The 12,159-nt window shown below is 50.1% G+C and overlaps 2 pseudogenes; one reads left to right on the forward strand and one right to left on the reverse strand.

Annotated features, from left to right (window-relative positions):
- Positions 1-12,159, forward strand: part of LOC147084037 (uncharacterized) — a 39,770-nt pseudogene that overhangs the window by 10,815 nt on the left and 16,796 nt on the right.
- On the reverse strand, positions 7,026-9,089 carry LOC147084038 (dehydrogenase/reductase SDR family member 4 pseudogene; annotated as a pseudogene).

A 12,159-nucleotide genomic window follows, 5' to 3' on the forward strand; every position in this document is an offset into this window, starting at 1 on the left:
GCCCTGGGATTGTTTGATGGGGCAGTGTAGGGGGAGCTTTACACTGTATCTAACCCGTGCTGTACCTGCCCTGGGAGTGTTTGATGGGATAATACAGAGGGAGCCTATTGCCCATGATGCACCCTCCAATTAATGCTCCGATGGTCCCAGCACTTGATCCCCCTGAAGATCCCTTCACTTATTGGCTCTGGTGCCCTTCCTGTTACAGGGAATAGACCTGTTTCAGAGCACAAAGGAGGGAGAGGTAATATCCTTGCCGTATCCCAAACACCATTCCCACAAACCGTCTCTCTCTGCCAAAGCAGGAGGGAGAAACACTCAGATATAAAGTGAGGGGAGACTTTCTGGAGTATAAAGCAAGAGGTTGAAATGGGGCCTTTGAATAGTGGGACCTCACATTCAGAGGATGGGAGGGAGAATTTATCAGTGGTAATTTTGGGAGTCAGTGCTCCCTGCCTGGAGTCTCAGTACGCGGGAGCAGGGTTGGAGACGGGACTGATTGTACAACCTGCGTTCATGCCCAGTGAGACTGCACACCAGGAGCAAAGCCTGGTCATGTGACTCTGCAATACCTAGAGTGGGAGGGGTTTGGGCTGCTTTGTGACATGGTCCCTGGCTCCTTTCTGATGTCACCTGGAGATGGTTTACGTCCCTGGTTACGCAGCATCAGTGGGAGTCACTTTGGGTGGAGCTGGACATGTAGTCTGTTTTCAAAGGATTTGGGAAATAGATATGTTTGGCCCAGAAATTCGGGTCGGAGGCTTCCCGTGGGTGCAAGCCTCCGACCTGCACTTACCTAGCACGCCGGCCGTTGTGCTGTGGGCCCGCGTGGGATTCCGATCCTGGGCCTCCTCCAACTGCCGGCGCGCAGTGCTTGCGTATCCCGGGACGCAGTTAGTTTGAAGCATCCCCTGGGATCACGTGGGCCATGGAGAGCCAATGGTAGCCCATTCATAAATTTGACAGGAAGAGCTGTCAAAACTATAAATACTATAAGCCCCAAAACATCACTAAAGCTTCAAATACATTTTTAGAAAAACATCACATTTTTAAAATAACTATAAATTACATAAAATAACTATTTTAAACAATAATTTAAATTTTTGAAAAAATTAATTACATTTTCTAACGGGGCTAAAAATAAACTTACCTTTCTTTAAAGTATTTAAAAATAATAAACCTGTGGAAAAAATGTTCTAACTTTAATTAATTCACCACTTACCTTGTTAAAAGCAGGCCTTGCGACAGCTTTTCACATGTGTAACTCCTGGAGACTTACCTTCCCGGAGAAACCTGGAGAAAAAACGGAATTTCCAGGCGCACGCGCTGCCTCTCCGGCGCACGCGTTCGACCTCTGAACCCCTTCCTTTAAGGGAACGGAAGTTCCGGTTTCCCGCGTACGCGCAGTGCATAAGAACATCAGAAATAGGAGCAGGAGTAGGCCAATCGGCCCCTCGAGCCTGTTCCGCCATTCAATAAAATCATGGCTGATCTGATCCTAACCGCCAATCCACTATCACAGAACCATCTCCTGAATCTAACAGAATTAGACACACGAAATAGGAGCAGGATCAGGCTACACGGCCCCTGGGCCCGCTCCGCTACCCACAGGGCCATGGCCGATCCGAACCTAGACTCATGTCCAAATTCCTGCCCGCTCCCCGTAACCCTTAATTCCCTTTACTTCTAGGAAACTGTCTATTTCTGTTTTAAATTTATGTAACGATGTAGCTTCTACAGCTTTTTGGGGCAGCATATTCCATGGACCTACCACCCTCTGAGTGAAGTAGTTCCTCCTCATCTCAGTTTTGAAAGAGCAGCCCCTTATTCTAACACTATGCCCCCAGTTCTAGTTTCACCCATCATCGGGAACATCCTCCCCGCATCCACCCGATCCAACCCCTTCACAATCTTATATGTTTCAATAAGATCGCCTCTCATTCTTCTGAACTCCAATGAGTAGAGTCCCAATCTACTCAACCTCTCCTCATATGTCCATCCCCTCATCCCCGGGATTAACCGAGTGAACCTTCTTTGTACTGACTCGAGAGCAAGTATGTCCTTTCTTAAGTATGGACACCAAAACTGTACGCAGTATTCCAGGTGCGGTCTCACCAATACCTTGTACAACTGAAGCAATACCTCCCTATTTTTATATTCTATCCCCCTAGCAATGAAAGCCAACATTCCATTGGCCTTCTTAATCACTTGCTGCACCTGCATACTAACCTTTTGAGTTTCGTGCACCAGGACCCCCAGATCCCTTTGTACTTCAGTACTTTCCAGTTTCTTGCCATTAAGATAATAACTTGCTCTACGATTTTTCCTGCCAAAGTGCATAACCTCACACTTTCCAGTATTGTATTCCATCTGCCAAATCTCTGCCCACTTACTTAGCCTGTCGATGTCCCCTTGCAGGTCTTTTATGTCCTCCTCACTCACTACTTTCCCTCCCATGTTAGTATCATCTGCAAACTTTGATATGTTACACTCGGTCCCCTCCTCCAAATTGTTAATATAGATTGTAAAGAGTTGGGGACCCAGCACTGACCCCTGCGGAACACCACTAGTTACTGATTGCCAGTCTGAGAATGAACCATTTATCCCAACTCTCTGCCTTCTGTTAGATAGCCAATCCTTTATCCATGCCAGAATATTACCCCCAATCCCGTGATTTTTTATCTTAAGCAATAATCTTTTGTGTGGCACCTTGTCAAATGCCTTTTGGAAGTCTAAATACACTACGTCCACTGGTTCCCCTTTATCCACCCTATACGTTACTTCCTCAAAGAACTCCAGCAAATTTGTCAAACATGACTTCCCCTTCATAAAACCATGCTGACTTTGTCCTATTAAATTATGATTATGCAAATGTCCTGTTACTGTCTCCTTCATAATGGACTCCAAAATTTTACCTACCACAGATGTTAGGCTAACCGGTCTATAGTTTCCAGCCTTCTGTCTACTGCCCTTTTTAAATAAGGGTGTTACATTAGCAGTTTTCCAGTCTGCCGGGACCTTTGCCGAGTCCAGGGAGTTTTGGAAAATTATTACCAATGCATCCACAATCGCTACCGCCACTTCCCTCAAGACCCTAGGATGTAAGCCATCAGGTCCAGGTAATTTATCCGCCTTGAGTCCCATTATTTTACCGAGTACCACTTCCTTAGTGATTTTGATCGTGTTTAGCTCCTCCCCCCCCTTTCGCCCCCTGTTTGTCCAGTGTTGGGATAGTCTTAGTGTCTTCTACTGTAAAGACTGATGTAAAATATTCATTCAGTGTTTTTGCCATCTCCATATTTCCCACCATTAATTTCCCGGTCTCATCCTCTAAGGGACCAACATTTACTTTAGCCACCCTTTTTCTTTTTATATAACTACAAAAACTCTTACTATCTGTTTTTATATTTTTTGCCAATTTACTTTCATAATCTATCTTCCCTTTCTTAATCAATCTTTTTGTTATTTATTGCTGTCTTTTAAAGTTTTCCCAATCCTCTATCCTCTCACTAGATTTGGCTACCTTATATGCCCTTGTTTTTAGTCGAATACTATCCTTAATTTCTTTACTTAGCCACGGATGGCTGTCTTTTCTTTTACACCCTTTTCTTCTCAGTGGAATATATATTTTTTGGAAGTTGTAAAATAACTCCTTAAATGTACACCACTGATCATGTATCGTCTTACCCTTTAATCTATTTTCCCACTCCCCTCTACTCAATTCCGCTCTCATACCTTCATAGTCTCCTTTATTCAAGCTTAGCACGCTTGTTTGAGATCCAACCTTCTCACCCTCTAATTGAATATGGAATTCAACCATGTTATGGTCACTCATTCCAAGGGGATCCTTTACTAGGACATTTTTAATTAATCCCGTCTCGTTACACAGGACCAGATCTAAGGTTGCTTGCCCCCTGGTCGGTTCAGTTACATACTGCTCAAGAAACCCATCCCTAATACACTCAATGAACTCATCCTCAAGGCTGCCCTGCCCAATTTGATTTGTCCAATTAATATGATAGTTAAAATCCCCCATAATTATAGATGTTCCCTTATTGCAAGCCTCAACTATTTCCTGATTAGTACTCCGTCCAACAGAGATGCCACTGTTCGGAGGCCTGTAGACTACGCCCACTAGTGTTTTTTTCCCGTTATTATTCCTTACCTCCACCCAAACTGTTTCATTATCCTGATCTTTTGACCCAATATCATTTCTCTGTATTACAGTGATTCCTTCCTTTATTAACATAGCCACCCCACCTCCCCTTCCTTCTTGCCTGTCCTTCCTGATCATTAAATAACCTGGTATGTTTAATTCCCAGGCATTGTCACCCTGCAGCCATGTTTCTGTAATGGCCACAAGATCATACCCATATGTAGTTATTTGTGCCATTAACTCATCTATTTTGTTACGAATGCTACGTGCATTCAGATAGAGAACTTTCAAAGATGTTTTGTGACACTTAGTTCCTGCTTTTGCCCTTTTTATTACTTTACCTTTTACTCCATACCTTCTGCCCCTTCCTGACACGCTCTGGTTTTTAATTTCCCCACTGCTACCTAAGTCTATGACCTTCTCTGTTGTCATTTTTATTATTTGCTCTCTAGGAACCTCCCCCCCCACTAGTTAGTTTAAAGCCCTCTCTGCAGCCCTAGTTATATGATCCGCCAGGACTCTAGTCCCAGCACTGGCCAAGTGAAGCCCGTCCCAATGGAACAGCTCCCTCCTGCCCCAGTACTGGTGCCAGTGTCCCAGGAAGCAAAACCCATTTCTCCCACACCAGTCTTTGAGCCACGCATTTAACTCTCTAATTTTATTTGGCCTAGCCAAATTTGCTCGTGGCTCAGGTAATAATCCAGAGATTATTACCCTTGTGGTTCTGCTTTTTAATTTGGCCCCTAGCTGCTCAAACTCCCTCAGCAGAACCTCCTTCCTTGTCCTATCTATGTCGTTGGTACCAACATGGACCACGACAACTGGATCCTCCCCCTCCCACTCCAAGTTTCTCTCCAGTCCAGAGGAGATGTCCTTAACCCTGGCACCGGGCAGGCAACACAGCCTCCGGGACTCTCGCTCTCGGCTGCAAAGAACTCTATCTATCCCCCTAACGATACTATCCCCTACCACTACAACATTTCTTTTAACTCCCCCCACTTGAATGGCCCCCTGCTCCACGGTGCTGTGGCCAGGTTGCTCATCCTCCCTGCAGTCCCTGCTCCCCTCCCCACAGGGAGTAAGAGCCTCGAACCTGTTGGACAAGTTCAAGGGCTGCGGCTCCTCCAACACTACCTCCTGGATCCCCGTACCTGCCTCACTTCTAGTCACACCATCCTGACCCTGGCCACGGACTACATCTGAATTAATTAATCTAATTGGTGTGACTACCTCGTGATACACAGAGTCCAGGTAACTCTCCCCCTCCCTGATGTGTCTCAGTGTTTGAAGCTCGGACTCCAGCTCTTCAACACGGAGCCGGAGTTCCTCGAGCAGCCAACACTTACTGCAAATGTGATCACCGTGAGCATCAATGGTGTTCACCAGCTCCCACATATTGCAGTAGCAACACATCACCTGATCTCCCATTCTATGTAATTAATTAAATTTATTAATATTATTTTTAAATATCCTCTGCCCCGATTCTAGATGGTGAATATCACACCTTAAAAACTATAAACCAAAGAGATTTAAGCTTAAAAGGGAGAAATACTTACCAACCAATCACTTACCCGCTTTCTGGTGACGTCACACTTGGATTACTTTTTACCTCTCTCCTTCCAGACTGGAGACTGGAGACTGGTAAAACTTACCTGGTCTCTGGGACTTTTATAGCCCCGCTCTGCCGCTCAGGATTCCCGCCGACGCTGTGAGGCCTTACCTGGTCTCTGGGACTTTTATAGCCCCGCTCTGCCACTCGAGATTCCCGCCGACGCTGTGAGGCCTTACCTGGTCTCTGGGACTTTTATAGCCCCGCTCTGCCGCTCAGGATTCCCGCCGACGCTGTGAGGCCTTACCTGGTCTCTGGGACTTTTATAGCCCCGCTCTGCCGCTCAGGATTCCCGCCGACGCTGTGAGGCTTTACCTGGTCTCTGGGACTTTTATAGCCCCGCTCTGCCGCTCAGGATTCCCGCCGACGTTGTGAGGCCTTACCTGGTCTCTGGGACTTTTATAGCCCCGCTCTGCCGCTCAGGATTCCCGCCGACGCTGTGAGGCCTTACCTGGTCTCTGGGACTTTTATAGCCCCGCTCTGCCGCTCAGGATTCCCGCCGACGCTGTGAGGCCTTACCTGGCCTCTAGGACTTTTATAGCCCCGCTCTGCCGCTCAGGATTCCCGCCGACGCTGTGAGGCCTTACCTGGCCTCTGGGACTTTTATAGCCCTGCTCTGCTGCTCGAGATTCCCGCCGACGCTGTGAGGCCTTACCTGGTCTCTGGGGCCTTTTATAGCCCCGCTCTGCTGCTCGAGATTCCCGCCGACGCTGTGATGCCTTACCTGGTCTCTGGGGCCTTTTATAGCCCCGCTCTGCCGCTCAGGTTTCCCGCCGACGCTGTGAGGCCTTACCTGGTCTCTGGGGACTTTTATACCCCGCTCTGCCGCTCAGGTTTCCTGCCGACGCATGCATGAAACCGGCACTTCCTTTGGGCCTACGGGTGAGTACCCAGCGCGTACTCACCCGTGGAGACCCGAATTTCTGGGCCAGGTTATTTTGTCATTTTCCTTTGATGTAGTTAAAATATATTATTATGGTGTATAAAAGGAGCATGGTTTTCAACAGTTTGCCAGAGTGTACTCAAAAGATACAGAAACGGGTAAAGTCACTCTCTGTGATGACCGATCACCTTTATTGATGCACAGTAACGTCTGTTCCGTATACTCCACTACGAAGTCTCGTGCTTACTGGAAACGTGTTGTTGTGAGCCAGAGGGGAAAGGAGGTTGCTTAACAAAAGGCGCTATAGAAATGCAAGTCGTTCTTTTCTTTCTGCATCTCCAGATAGAATTGCGAGAATGAAAACGACAGGAATCGTGTTCAATGGTTTCTAGATTTTATTGACAGGACACCTCCTGCAGAATCCACACTTTGATTGTGATTATTTGCTGGGCATCTTGATACCGCTCTCCAGTTGCAGTTGACACACGAAGAAAGAATTGGCAAGTTCGGCCAAGCAATGCCACAAGTTTTTTCTATTAGTTCATTCGTGAGAAATGAGTGTCACTGGCAAGGCCGGCATTTATTTCCCCATTCCCCAGTTGGCCCAAGAAGGTGGTGGTGGACCTTCATCGTTGTAAAGGTTTGATACAACTGAGTTGCTGACTAGGCCACTTCAGATGGTAATTAAGAGTCAACAATGTTGTTGCGAGACTGGAGTCACATATACAACATGATGAATTTATATAGCGCCTTTAACATAGCACAATGTCCCAAGGCGCTTCACAGGAGCGTCAACCAGACACAAACTTGACCCCGAGCCACACAAGGAAATATTTGGACAGGTTGGTCATGGAGGTAGGTTTAAATGAGCATCTTAACGGAGGAGAGAGAAGTAGAGAGGTTTAGGGAGGGGATTCCAGATCTTAGGGCCGGGAGAGCTGAAGGCACGGCCGTCGATGGAGGGGCGAAGGAAGTGTGGGATGCACAAGAGGCCAGAATTAGAGGAGCGCAGGGTTGTGGGGCCGCCGGAGAAGGTTACAGAGATGGGGAGGGGTGAAGGAAGTGGGGGATGCGCAAGAGGGCCAATGTAGGAAGAACGCAGAGAACTCAGACAGTTGGAGGGCTGCAGAGGATTACAGAGTTGAGGGGAACGATGAATGATCCCGGAAGGCAGCTGGATTGAGAAGCATCGAGAGCGTCCCAGCTCGAATGTCGACCCGTCGGCTCAGAGCCGGCAGTGAAAGCCTCCGCCCACCACGATGGTCTCCCCAGTGATGTAGGTGGCGTCCTGCGAGCAGAGGAAGGAGACTGTACCGGCGCACTCCTCCGGCTCACCAATCCGGCGCATGGCGATGCTCTTCTCGAACCGCCGGCGTGAGCCCTCATCTGACCACAGGGCAGAGCTGAAGTCGGTCTTGATGATGCCGGGGGCCAGGCAGTTGACCCGGATGTTGGCGGGCCCCAGCTCGTCGGCCAGCACCTTGGTCAGGCCCAGCAGCGCTGTCTTGCTGACGCTGTAGGGCCCGATGGCGGGGAAGGGCTGGTAGCCGGCGGTGGAGCTCACCAGCACGATGGAGCCCCCACCTTGCCGCTCCATGTGTGGCACCACCAGCTGGGCCAAGAGGAAGGGGGCCTTGACGTTGACCTCGAAGATCTTGTCCCAGGCCTCCTCCGGGCAGTCCAGGGTCCTCCCGGCGAAGGGGTTGACAGCGGCGTTGCAGACCAGGATGTCGATGGCTCCGTGGCGCCTCAGTGTCCCACTGACAAGCTCCTCCAGGTCCGCCCGCTTGCCCGCGTGGCAGACGGTGCCCGAGACCTCCAGCCCCTCGGCCCGCAGCTGGCCCAGGGCACTGTCCACGTTGGCCTGCTTGCGGCTGCTGATGACCACCCGGGCCCCATCCCGGGCCAGGCGCCGGGCGATGGCCAGCCCAATGCCCCGGGTGGAGGCAGTCACCAGGGCCACTTTGCCAGTCAACAGTGCAGGGTGCATGGTGGCAACAGCGGGGACTCTGACCCCTTTCTTCGGTCAAGTGTTTGTCTGCCGCCCTCAATGGGCGGGGTCAGGGCTCAGCCAATGGGAGCCCGACCTCCGCGCCGAGGCCTCTGGGACTTGTAGTCTCCCCAGCGCCACCCACGTGTCCCCAGGGGCCAATCAGGAGCCAGCCAGGTGAAGCTGTCCAATCAGCGCCCGGGAGGGCCGGGCAGGGCTGCTTGGCTGCGAGGAAAATGGCGGCGGTAGACGGGAAACGGCGCTTTAATTATCTCCAACCACCGGACGGAAAGCATCCATCGCCCTGATCGGGGTCGCCGCTGAGCAGCGGAGAACATTACCCCAGGGGCCGGCCGCCCCCCCCCGCCCCATCAAACCACCGCACCGAGGGGAGGGCGCCCGGAGCGGCGAGGCAGAAAATGGCGGCGCCGCTTTCCTCCCCGTCCTTCTAGGCCCCGCCAACCCTCAGCGCCGCCGCTCGTCATTGGATAAACCACATGTCACTCAGCAGCCTCTTGGCCAATGAATGAGCAACAAACGGTGGAGGGGCGGGGCGGGAGCCCGGCTCCAATTGTCAGCCAATGGCTCAGTGAGCAGCGCCCTCGCCTCCGAGTCACAGGGTCCCGGGTTAGAGTCCCGCCCACCCTCAGCGCCGCGGCTCGCCATTGGATAACCCGCATGTCACTCAGCAGCCTCTTGGCCAACGAATGAGCAACAAACGGGGGCGGGGCGGGCAGTGCCCTCGCCTCTGAGTCAGAGAGTCCCAGGATCGAATCCCACCGCCGACCTCATTACAAACCTTGATCCAAACATGGACAAATGGAGCTAAATTGCAATTTTACTAAGAGTTCATCAGGATATAACAAGCAGGGTGAGTAAAGCTCCCTCGACACTGTCCCATCAAACACTCCCAGGGCAGGTACAGCACGGGTTAGATACAGAGTAAAGCTACCTCTACACTGTCCCATCAAACACTCCCAGGGCAGGTACAGCACGGGTTAGATGCAGAGTAAAGCTCCCGCTACACTGTCCCATCAAACCCTCCCAGGGCAGGTACAGCACGGGTTAGATACAGAGTAAATCACCCTCTACATTGTCCCATCAAACACTTCCAGGGCAGGTACAGCACGGGTTAGAAACAGAGTAAAGCTCCCTCTACACTGTCCCATCAAACACTCCCAGGGCAGGTACAGCACGGGTTAGATACAGAGTAAAGCTCCCTCTACACTGTCCCATCAAACACTCCCAGGGCAGGTACAGCACGGGTTAGATGCAGAGTAAAGCTCCCTCTACACTGTCCCATCAAACACTCCCAGGGCAGGTACAGCACGGGTTAGATGCAGAGTAAAGCTCCCTCTACAATGTCCCAGTGAACACTCCCAGGGCAGGTACAGCACAGGTTAGATACAGAGTAAAGCTCCCTCTACACTGTCCTATATAACACTCCCAGGGCAGTTATAGCATGGGTAAGTTACAGAGTAAAGTTCCCTCTATACTGTCCCATCAAGTACTTCCAGTGTAGGTACAGCACGGGTTAAATACAGAGTAAAGCTCCCTCTACACTGTCCCATCAAACACTCCCAGGGCAGGTACAGCATGAGTTAGATACAGAGTAAAGCTCCCTCTACACTGTCCCCAGCACACACTCCCAGGGCAGGTACAGCACAGGTTAGATACAGAGTAAAGCTCCCTCTACACTTTCCCATCAAACACTCCCAGGGCAGGTACAGCATGGGTTAGATACAGAGTGAAGCTCCCTCTACACTGCCCCATCGAACACTGCCAGGGCAGGTACAGCATGGGTTATATGCAGAGTAAGGCTCCCTCTACACTGTCCCATCAAACACTCCCAGGGCAGGTACAGCACGGGTTATATACAGAGTAAAGCTCCCTCTACACTGTCCCATCAAACACTCCCAGGGCAGGTACAACACGGGTTAGATACAGAGTAAAGCTCCCTCTACACTGTCCCATCAAACACTCCCAGGGCAGGTACAGCACGTGTTAGATACAGAGTAAAGCTCCCTCTACACTGTCCCATCAAACACTACCAGGACAGGTACAGCACGCATTAGATACAGAGTAAAGCTCCCTGTACACTGCCCCATCAAACACTGCCAGGGCAGGTACAGCACGGGTTATATACAGAATAAATCTCCCTCTACACTGTCCCATCAAACACTCACAGGGCAGGTACAGCATGGGTTATATACAGCGTAAAGCTCCCTCTACAATGTCCCATCAAACACTCCCAAGGCAGGAACAGCATGGGTTAGAATCAGAGTAAAGCTCCCACTACACTGTCCCATTAAACACTCCCAGGGCAGGTACAGCACGGGTTAGATACAGAGTAAAGCTCCCTCTACACTGTCCCATCAAACACCCCCAGGGCAGGTACAGCACGGGTTAGATACAGAGTAAAGGTCCCTCTACACCGTCCCATCAAACACCCCTGGGGCAGGGACAGCATGGGTCAGATACAGAGTAAAGCAGCCCCTACACTTTCCCATCAAGCACTCCTAGGACAAGTACAGCATGAGTTAGATACAGAGTAAAGCTCCCTCTACACTGTCCCATCAAACACTGCCAGTTCAGGTACAGCACGGGTAAAATACAGAGTAAAGCTCCCTCTACACTGTCCCATCAAACACTCCCAGGGCAGGTACAGCATGGGTTAGATACAGAGTAAAGCTCCCTCTACACTGTCCCATCAAACACTCCCAGGGCAGGTATAGCACGGGTTAGATACAGAATAAAGCTCCCGCTACACTGTCCCATCAAACACTCCCAGGGCAGGTACAGCACGGGTTATATACACAGTAAAACTCCCTCTGCAATGAACCATCAAACACTCCCAAGGCAGGTACAGCGCGGGTTAGATACAGAGTAGAGGTCCCTCTACACTGTCCCATCAAACACCCCTGGGGCAGGTACAGCATGGGTTAGATACAGAGTAAAGCTCCCTCTACACTGTCCCATCAAACACTCCCAGGGCAGGAACAGCACGGGTTAGATACAGATGTAACCCCTTCACAGTTCTCTAGATATATGTGAGATGTGGTCTCTGTTGTGGACAGTATTCTATAGTCCAGTAAGGAGATCACTACTACAATGGCTTAATTCTAATTATCTTACTTTATAGTTTTAACGTCAGACAGTATAAGAAGATTACGGGTCAATGACCTAAATTAGACATTTGCATACATTAGAATGAATCTAGACATAATAAACATACATTCTCCATTTATATGGATTCAAAGGAGAATCTGTCCCTGTGTCCAAATTCGAGTGCACTCTTTCGTTGGCGCACTTAAGTTGGAGCTCATGGTATGTATAATGTCTGCAAGACTTACGACTCCGAACCCCTTCGTTGAATTCTCTTCACGATCACTGAATCCCACTTTGAGTTCTGGATGCAGAGCTACTAATACGAAGGGCGGCGGCCGAGTTTGGAAGCCCGGGATGGGATGCGGCAGCCATTTGCCTCCTGAGCCCTCTTTTCAGAGCTCCTGCCCTCTTTT

Source organism: Somniosus microcephalus, unplaced genomic scaffold (assembly GCF_052327205.1).
Source record: "Somniosus microcephalus isolate GS21.2 unplaced genomic scaffold, FLI_Smic_1.0 scaffold4, whole genome shotgun sequence".
NCBI lineage: Eukaryota > Metazoa > Chordata > Chondrichthyes > Squaliformes > Somniosidae > Somniosus > Somniosus microcephalus.